This window comes from Neofelis nebulosa, chromosome 14 (genome assembly GCF_028018385.1).
Source record: "Neofelis nebulosa isolate mNeoNeb1 chromosome 14, mNeoNeb1.pri, whole genome shotgun sequence".
Lineage (NCBI taxonomy): Eukaryota > Metazoa > Chordata > Mammalia > Carnivora > Felidae > Neofelis > Neofelis nebulosa.
The window spans coordinates 44,014,939-44,023,723 of NC_080795.1; positions in this window are offsets into that span (position 1 = coordinate 44,014,939).

Consider the following 8,785-nt stretch of genomic DNA (forward strand, 5'->3'; position numbering starts at 1 on the left):
CTTTTTAACTGGACACAGGAATGCTCTAACACAACTGAGTCTCTTCAAGGAAGGACAAAGAAGAGACTGAACATGAAAAAAGCAAGCAGAGGTCATGACCTCCAGTGTTCCTCAGAGCAGCCCGCGTTTTTCAGGGTTGCAAGGAGAAAGCAAAAGTAGCATAGAATCTTCAAATGGAAAGAACTTTGAGATCATTGATCTAGCCCAATTTCCCGCCTAGTGAAGGAGCCACTTCGACAATTTCTCCAACAAGGGGTCATCCAGCTTCTGTGAAAACAAACAACGTTAAGTGGTGTCCAGATGCTTGACTATTTACATGCAAGAAAACTGGGCTCAGGGCCCTAGTAACCAATTGCCTAAAGAATTGCGGTCAACTGGCAGAAAAAAAAAATATAAAAAATAATGTACAGTCTAACTAGAAAACAAAGGGGATTATTAAGATCTAGGTGAAATAGTGCAGAGTTCAGTAAGTCCCAATCATTCAGTAAAAAGCTTTCCATCTTCCTAGATCAGGTGATTGAAAGTTGAAAAAAATTAAGTAAGGATGAAATCTAAAAGTTGCCTAGGGGACACGTGATGAAAGGCATAGACTTGCCCCTCACCCCCCACTGACACAGAGGGCAAGTCAACTGTGAGAGAAACCTCAGCAAGTTAACCCGTGGCTTTGGGTGAAATTATCCTGGTGTGTAACACTCAGGTCCTGGCTGAGTCATCTAACTCATTATTATCTAACATAACGGTTCTCAAAGTGTGGTTCAGAGACTCCTGAGAGTGACCCTTTCAAGCAGCTCCAGTAGGTCAACTTATTTTCGTAATAATACTAACAAATTATTGGCCTTTTTCTCTCTCATTCTCTCACTAGTATACAGTGGAATTTGCCAGGAAAAGATTTGCAACATTGTAAAGTAATGCCACTTTAATTTTCTTTTAATTTCTTTTGCTTTGGAAAAAAACAGGGTCTTTTCCCATAAAAATGTATTGTTTAGGGGCGCCTGGGTGGCTCAGTTGGTTAAGCTGCCGACTCCAGCTCAGGTCACGATCTCGCAGTCCGTGAGTTCGAGCCCCACGTCGGGCTCTGTGCTGACTGCTCAGAGCCTGGAGCCTGTTTCAGATTCTGTGTCTCCCTCTCTCTCTGACCCTCCCCTGTTCATGCTCTGTCTCTCTCTGTCTCAAAAATAAATAAACATTAACAAAAAAAATTTTTTTAATGTATTGTTTATGTTAAAATGTAACGTGTTTAATATTGGTTTTTTATTTATTTATTTATTTTTAATTTTTTTTTTTTTTACTGTTTATTATTGAGAGACAGAGAGACACAGAGCGTGAGCAGGGGAGGGATAGAGAAAGGGGGAGACACAGAATCTGAAGTAGGCTCCAGGCTCTGAGCAGTCAGCACAGAGCCCGACGTGGGGCTCGAACTCACGGACTGCGAGATCGTGACCTGAGCTGGAGTCGGCAGCTTAACCAACTGAGCCACCCAGGCGCCCCTAATATTGGTTTTTTAAATGAATCAATAAAAATATTGTTTAAATTTCTTAGGTTTAACTTCTGTTATAGTAAATATTAACAGTTATAACCACATAAGCAAAAGCTTTCTGTGGTTCTCAATAATTTTTAGAAGTATAAAAGGATCCTGATACCAAAAAGTTTGAGAACCACTGATCTAATTCATAACCCAGTTGCAGGGTGGGGGTTAAGAACCGGTAACCCCAACCCAACTGAGTTGGTAAATCTGTTCATTGGACAAATGACTCTATAACACTAAGAAGACAGTGAAATAAGAACAAGGATGGTAAGGTAACCAAGTCCATTATTCATTCTTTTGTGTTAAGTTTGGGAGTAAGCTTTACAAATATCAAGAAAATCTTTGTGTGTTTGAATTTAAGGTGTTTGAAAATGTTGAAGACAATCTGGCATATTATAGAAATTGGATATTAACCCTATTATTTATTGAAATTTTCACTGTTTCCCCTTATTTTAGAATGTGTAACTGAATTTAATTACATTTATAAAGAGTATTTAAAGACTTAAGATATACTACACTTAGAAATCTGGGGGCGCCTGGGTGGCGCAGTCGGTTAAGCGTCCGACTTCAGCCAGGTCACGATCTCGCGGTCCGTGAGTTCGAGCCCCGCGTCAGGCTCTGGGCTGATGGCTCGGAGCCTGGAGCCTGTTTCCGGTTCTGTGTCTCCCTCTCTCTCTGCCCCTCCCCCGTTCATGCTATGTCTCTCTCTGTCCCAAAAATAAATAAAAAACGTTGAAAAAAAAAAAAAAAAAAAGAAATCTGTATTGTCTGGGATACCTGGGTGGCTCAGTCAGTTAAGCATCTGATTTCAGCTCAGGTCATGATCTCCCAGTTAGTGAGTTCGAGCCCTGCATCAGGTTCTGTGCTGACAGTTTGGAGCCTGGAGCCTGCTTCAGATTTTATGTCTCCTCTCTCTACCCCTCCTCCACTCATGCTCCATCTTTTTCTGTCTCTCAAAAATGAGTAAGTGTTAAAAAAAAATGTTTCAAAAAAAGAAATCTGTATTGTCTTAGTGCATTCAGGCTGCTGACACAAAAATATCATATACTGGATAGCTTATAAACAGCAGAAACGTACTTTTTTAATGTTTGTTTATTTATTTATTTATTTATTTATTTATTTATTTATTTATTTATTTTGAGAGACAAAGAAAGAGAGTGGGGGAGGGGCGGAGAGAGAGAGGAAGAGAGAGAACCCCAAGCACAGAGACCAACTTGGGACTCCGTCCCACAAACCACGAGATCATGACCTGAGCTGAAATCAAGAGTCAGACGCTGAACTGACTGAGCCACCCAGACACCCCCAGAAATGTATTTCTCACAGTTCTGGAGACTGGAAAGTCCAAGATCAAGTCACCAACAAATTCACTGTCTGGTGAAAGGGTGACAGCTCTATATACCTGAATATTTTAGTAGCAAGCAATTTACCTTTCTCAGTGCTGAGCTTTGAAGTCAACCAATAGGTTAATGGTGACCAGCTTTACACACATTCACGAACCTTTTTCCATGAGAAAAATGCGATGTACAAGGGGTCTGTCTGTACTTGGTAATCTGTCCGGGGCTTTCAGAGGTTATCCTAAGAGAATTGTCATTGTAAGCACTGCTAAGACAGAGAAACGTCTTCTCACTAAAGGAGATGCTCTGCCAGCAACGGTATTCCCTACCAAAGCAGTACGTGTGCAAGTGAGAATGCTTTGTGTTAAGTGTATAAAACCCTCAACCTGTCCATGGTTCATGTTACCTGTTGTTCAAGTTACGAAGCTTGATTCCTTCTCTGTTCCCACATCCAGTCAGAAAACAAACTCTGAGTCTTCCTTTCCTGTGGCCTGTGTGATGGCAGCCATGAGAATAGGGTGGGGGAGCAGGTCAGTATGAAACCCCCCCTCCCATTCTCACTGCTACCATTAAACGGTCCAGCCTTTATTCTTTCCTACGGAACACCTTCCAAATATGGAAATATTTATAAATTAGAAACCTAAGAGTGAGAGGCATCTCTCTCTTGATTAGTGCAGGATTTAATTTAAATAAAAGGCTAGTTTCGCCTTTCTAAGGTAGTGTCTTTTGCCATCGCAAATGGCTGAAGATCTGATGAAGTACCTGGATGTGGAAATACTACCTTAAGGGGCGCCTGGGTGGCTCAGTCGTGGAGTGTCCGACTTCGGCTCAGGTCATGATCACTCAGTTCGTGAGTTTGAACCCCGCGTCAGGCTCTGTGCTGACAGTTTCTGGCCTGGAGCCTACTTTGGATTGTGTGTCTCCCTCGCTCTCTGCCCCTCCCCTGCTTGCACTCTATCTCTTTCTCAAAAATAAATAAACATAAAAAAAAGAAAAGAACTTAAGAATTGTGCAGTTCTTTTTGCAGTGCCCACTCGCTAGTCTCCTGCTGGAGGACTAGTCCTTCCAGTGCCCATCAGATGCCAGTTCTAAAGCCATCAGAGTAGCCCCTGGGGCCACCCACGTAGTTTTTCTTAGAATGACCAGCTCAGCCTCTAAGGCGGGTGTCAGATCCTCCCCACGGGGCCTTCACAGCCAATCAGCTGTTCCTTCTGGCTCCTTTTCAGTCCCAATCCGTACTCTATTTAAAGGGCTGAAAGTTAAAACTGACACAAAGAAATAGCTGGCAGGTGACAACAGCTAAGCCCTAAGGCTTTAAATAGCGTAAGAAAGACACCACCTAAGGAGAAGCTTCCCAGGAGTGTTCCTATGTGGTAAAAGGAATCTTTCAGGAAAGTTACTCTGTATCACTTCTGATTGCCACTGGAGTCAAGGCCTGGTGGCAGCCAAGTTAAGGAAACAGTGATTTGCCAAGAGACAGATTTATGTCATTCTAACATATGGGAAAATGTCATTTGTCGTGCCAGAGAAAAATACCTTGTTTTACAAAACAAATGAGAGGAATATATCTATTGATCAATTACTATTTCATCTTACACTAGGAATGATTGAAGTTCAGATACATAATTCTTCACAAGAGATTTTAGTTCCTAAAGAGTCCCCCACAGGCAAAGCCAGGCAGATCCCTAAAAGGGTGAAATACGATGGAAATTGGGGTTAACTGGCAAGTTCACCCCCCACCTAAAAACATTCATATTTTAAAATAGTTAAAAACGCTGAACTGACCTTACAAAACCAAAACATAGCTGCAGGTGAATCTGGCACACATAGGCTGCCTTGCCTTGCTGGCTCTTAGGTTAAGCACAGAGATTATAAAAATCAAAGTTTTGGAAATGCTGCTGCTGTTTCGTTGTTTGTTTGTTTTTAAACTATGTGGTTTAATTTGAGACAGCATGAATTGACTGTGCTCTGAAAGATGAAGTGATACACTTTGGTTAGTCCTCCCACCTACATTTTTCCCTGTTCTATTGTTCATTGCTTATATTTTTACTTGGCCAGGTTATAAACCATCACATTGTGTGCTGTAACTGCAATACTCCTCATTATTTTGTCTTCGTTCTTTTTAAAAATGGGTCCAGTGTCCATTTCTGATTCTTTTACCAGTCCTAAATTCTTGATCTTCATTCCTTTGGCAGAATTTCAATGTCAAATGTATTGTGTTTTGTTTTGTTTTGTTTTGTTTTGTTTTCCCAAGAAAGTCTCTCAAATTCTGTATCTTTCATACCAGATTCTAAACACTACTTTCTGTGTATTTTTCCATGTTTGAGACAGCCTGCTTGCTGACTTTATAACCAAACAGTTTTTGACCGGGTCCCACTTTCTTGTCCTCAGAAGTTTGTAAATATTATTGCATCATGTTCTGGCTTTGAATATTGCTGAGAAGTCTAAGGCAATCCTCATTTTCCTCCTTATAGGTGACTTACTTTTTCTTTCTGAATAGCTAAACACTTCTTTTCTTATCCTTTAATTTCAGTAACTTAACCAAAGGGTGTCTGCATGTTTATTGTGCTGTATCAATTTTTTCTAGCATACAGAGTGACCTTCTAGCTTAAGATTTCATTTGTTAATTTCAGGGAAAGTTTCTTTTATTACATATCTAACTACCTTTCCTATTCCATTTTGGTGTCTCTATTGGCTGGTCTCTGTCCTCCATACTGACTGCCTTCTACATATTTTAATTTCTTTGTCCCTTTTCTCTGCATTCACTGATTATGTCATGCATTTCTTCCATTCCACTAATTTTATTTTCAACCACTGTCTCTCTTGTTCCTCGCTCTTCCTAAATAATTTTTTAGATCTATCATGGTGCTCTTTGGAGTTGCAACTAGTTTTCTTAGCTCTGAAATGTCCCTGTTGAGTTCATTCTGCTATTTTATTATCTTATTTTAAGGCCTTAGTTTTATAGAATAATAGGGTCATAAAGCAATTCTGTACCTTAAAGCTCTCTCGAGGGAATCTTATTTGAAAAAGCTGTACTTTTATTATGTTAAAATCCATTCTCCCCCTTAAAGCATGTCTTTTTGTACCATGTTCTTCCTTTTTTTTCTCATTTTTCTTTTCCTTCTCTTTCATCTTCTTGTTCTAAGGTGTTTACTTATCGCCATGCCATTTTTGGTTTTTCATTTTCATTAGCTAGCTCTGTTGTGACTTTTATTTGGTCTGATATAATGCTTCCACTTTATTTAGGACCAGTCTGTCTGCCCCATAGGAAGCTAATTCATTGTATTGGAATTGCTTTCAATACACTTATCTTTAGCCGAGGGCATGTGGAGAGGCATGTGAGTGAGGTCAAACCCATACTAGGTAGGGGGGAGCCTCTAATTTCTCCTTTGGAGGCCAGTTAAACATCTTGCACCAGTGCCCACCCCACCCAGCTGTGGAGATAAGCCTCTCATTCATCCTACCCACCCTCGGGGGCCTGAAGGATCAGAAGCTATGGAGGCCCTTCTTGCCCCCCTCCACCTCACCCACCCCACCCACCTCAAGGCCCCATCGAGAGAAGTTGGGTCAACTACACTTGAGACATTTCCCTTTACTTATCCAGGGCTACCTACTTACTCCCTCAGGCTGCTTCCGTCCACAGTGGATGACATTAATAAAAATGCTCAGAGTTCTCAGTACTGCTCCTGGTGAGTGGGTATGAAGAAAGGAGCCACAGCACAACTCGTCACTTGCCTTAGCCGTCACTCTGAAGTTTACACTGAAGTTCATGCTGTAAAGGTGTTCTCCTTTGTTCGTTCATGAATTGTTGCCTTGTTTTTTTCACCACTTCTGTTCATTTCATTAGATTTGAAGGAAGATGATCTAATCCGACTTTATTTTGCTATTTGTATCAGAGGTCACTTTGCCCTTTCAGTTTTCAAATCTTATAAACTTATAATAATAGGCATATAGAAAATATCTAGAGAAATATTGCTGCTACATCACTTGTTATAGAGTAAAAACTTGTTGATCAGACTGTTTATTGCTCTTGGGTAGTTAAACATTCCTCAAAACTGCTACTAAATAATAGTTAAGAAGCGTAGTCTTCTGGGGTCCCTGGGTAGCTCAGTAGGTTAGGCGTCCGACTTTGGCTCAGGTCATGATCTCACAGCTTGTGAGTTCGAGCCCCGCGTCAGGCTCTGTGCTGACAGCTCAGAGCCTGGAGCCTGGTTCGGATTCTGTGTCTCCCCCTCTCTCTCTGCTCCTCTCCCTGCTCGTGCTTTGTCTCTCTCTCACTCAAAAATAAATAAACATTAAAACAAATTAAAATAAAATAAAGCACAGTCTTCATCCCCAAAACTCTGGAGTCCCACATACATATGTTCAAAATCTCAACTCTACCTCTCACTAGCTGTAGGATATTGAGCAAGTTCCTTAACACCTTTAATTCTCAGTTTCTTCACCTGTAAAAATGGGATGATAACAATACCTACCTCATGAATTGTGAAGATTAAACAAATAATGCACAGTGAGAGTTTACCACAGTGCCTGGCACTGAACCCATCTACATTCCAAGTTCTGTGCGGGGCTTCCCTTTCCCATGATGCAGACCATGCAATACGAATTTTTAGAATTGAAAGGAACTTTAAAGGCTATCTTATCCAAACCTCTAATATTATAAAATATGAATTAAGATCATGAGAAATTACATCAGAAGTAATACTATACCTATTTCCCAATACCCTAATACTGGGATTAGACCCATAGTCAATAGATATGACTGTTCTGATCATGGGGAAGGTGTATTTCTCATTGTAAGTTTTTAACCAGGTATCCAGTTGATTAAAAATACAACAAAATCATTTCAGCAGGACCCATGACAACAACCTAGGTCCTCTGAATCTAGGTGCAGTGCATTTTCCATTGATCGATAGTTTCTCATCCATTATTAAAGGAACTATCTTTAATCCCATAAAGACTTATAAAAATATTTATACATAAAGAAATGTCGTTATTTTTTCAAACTTGTTTGGGTTAGATAAAGAGACGTATCATTAAAGATCTGTACTATTCATAAGATACAGGCCTCTCACAGAGACACGCTAATCTCATCAAAGGCTATAGTAAAAAAGCTCTAACCCAAATTCATAATTCATCATAATATAACTATTTAAAGATCAAAGTATTGAAAATGCAGTGGTTGGGGCGCCTGGGTGGCGCAGTCGGTTAAGCGTCCGACTTCAGCCAGGTCACGATCTCGCGGTCCGTGAGTTCGAGCCCCGCGTCAGGCTCTGGGCTGATGGCTCGGAGCCTGGAGCCTGTTTCCGATTCTGTGTCTCCCTCTCTCTCTGCCCCTCCCCCGTTCATGCTCTGTCTCTCTCTGTCCCAAAAATAAATAAAAAACGTTGAAAAAAAAATTAAAAAAAAAAAAAAAGAAAAAAAAAGAAAATGCAGTGGTATGAGTAGCAAAAAAATTATGAATATATTATGAAAAAAATTAAGATGAAAAAATATTCCATTTACCGAACCACAGTGAATTGGACAATCACAATAACGTTGCTTCCAACCCAGACGTTCTAAGCCTAGAAGAAGTCAGAGCAGGAGGAGCCTTGGAGAATATGTTTCACTGGATGACGCTTATGTGCCACTCCTACTTTTCTGCTCCACACTCACAACTTGCCTCTGTACAATGTAATTCCCAGGCCCTGCCCTCCTTAGCTTATCCCCTGCAAAACAGCCCCTGCTCAGTCGGACTGTATAGTTGCTGGCATACTTATTCACACTTCTCTGACTCCCAATGTGGCAAACAGTTGATCAAATAAATATGTCAGTTATAAATGATTATGAGCTAAAGAAAACTAGAGATACAACATCCCACTCCCTTGCCCTCCCAAAGCCAGACTGTGGCTTTCAGAGACAATGTCTTCACTTTTATTACTTAACC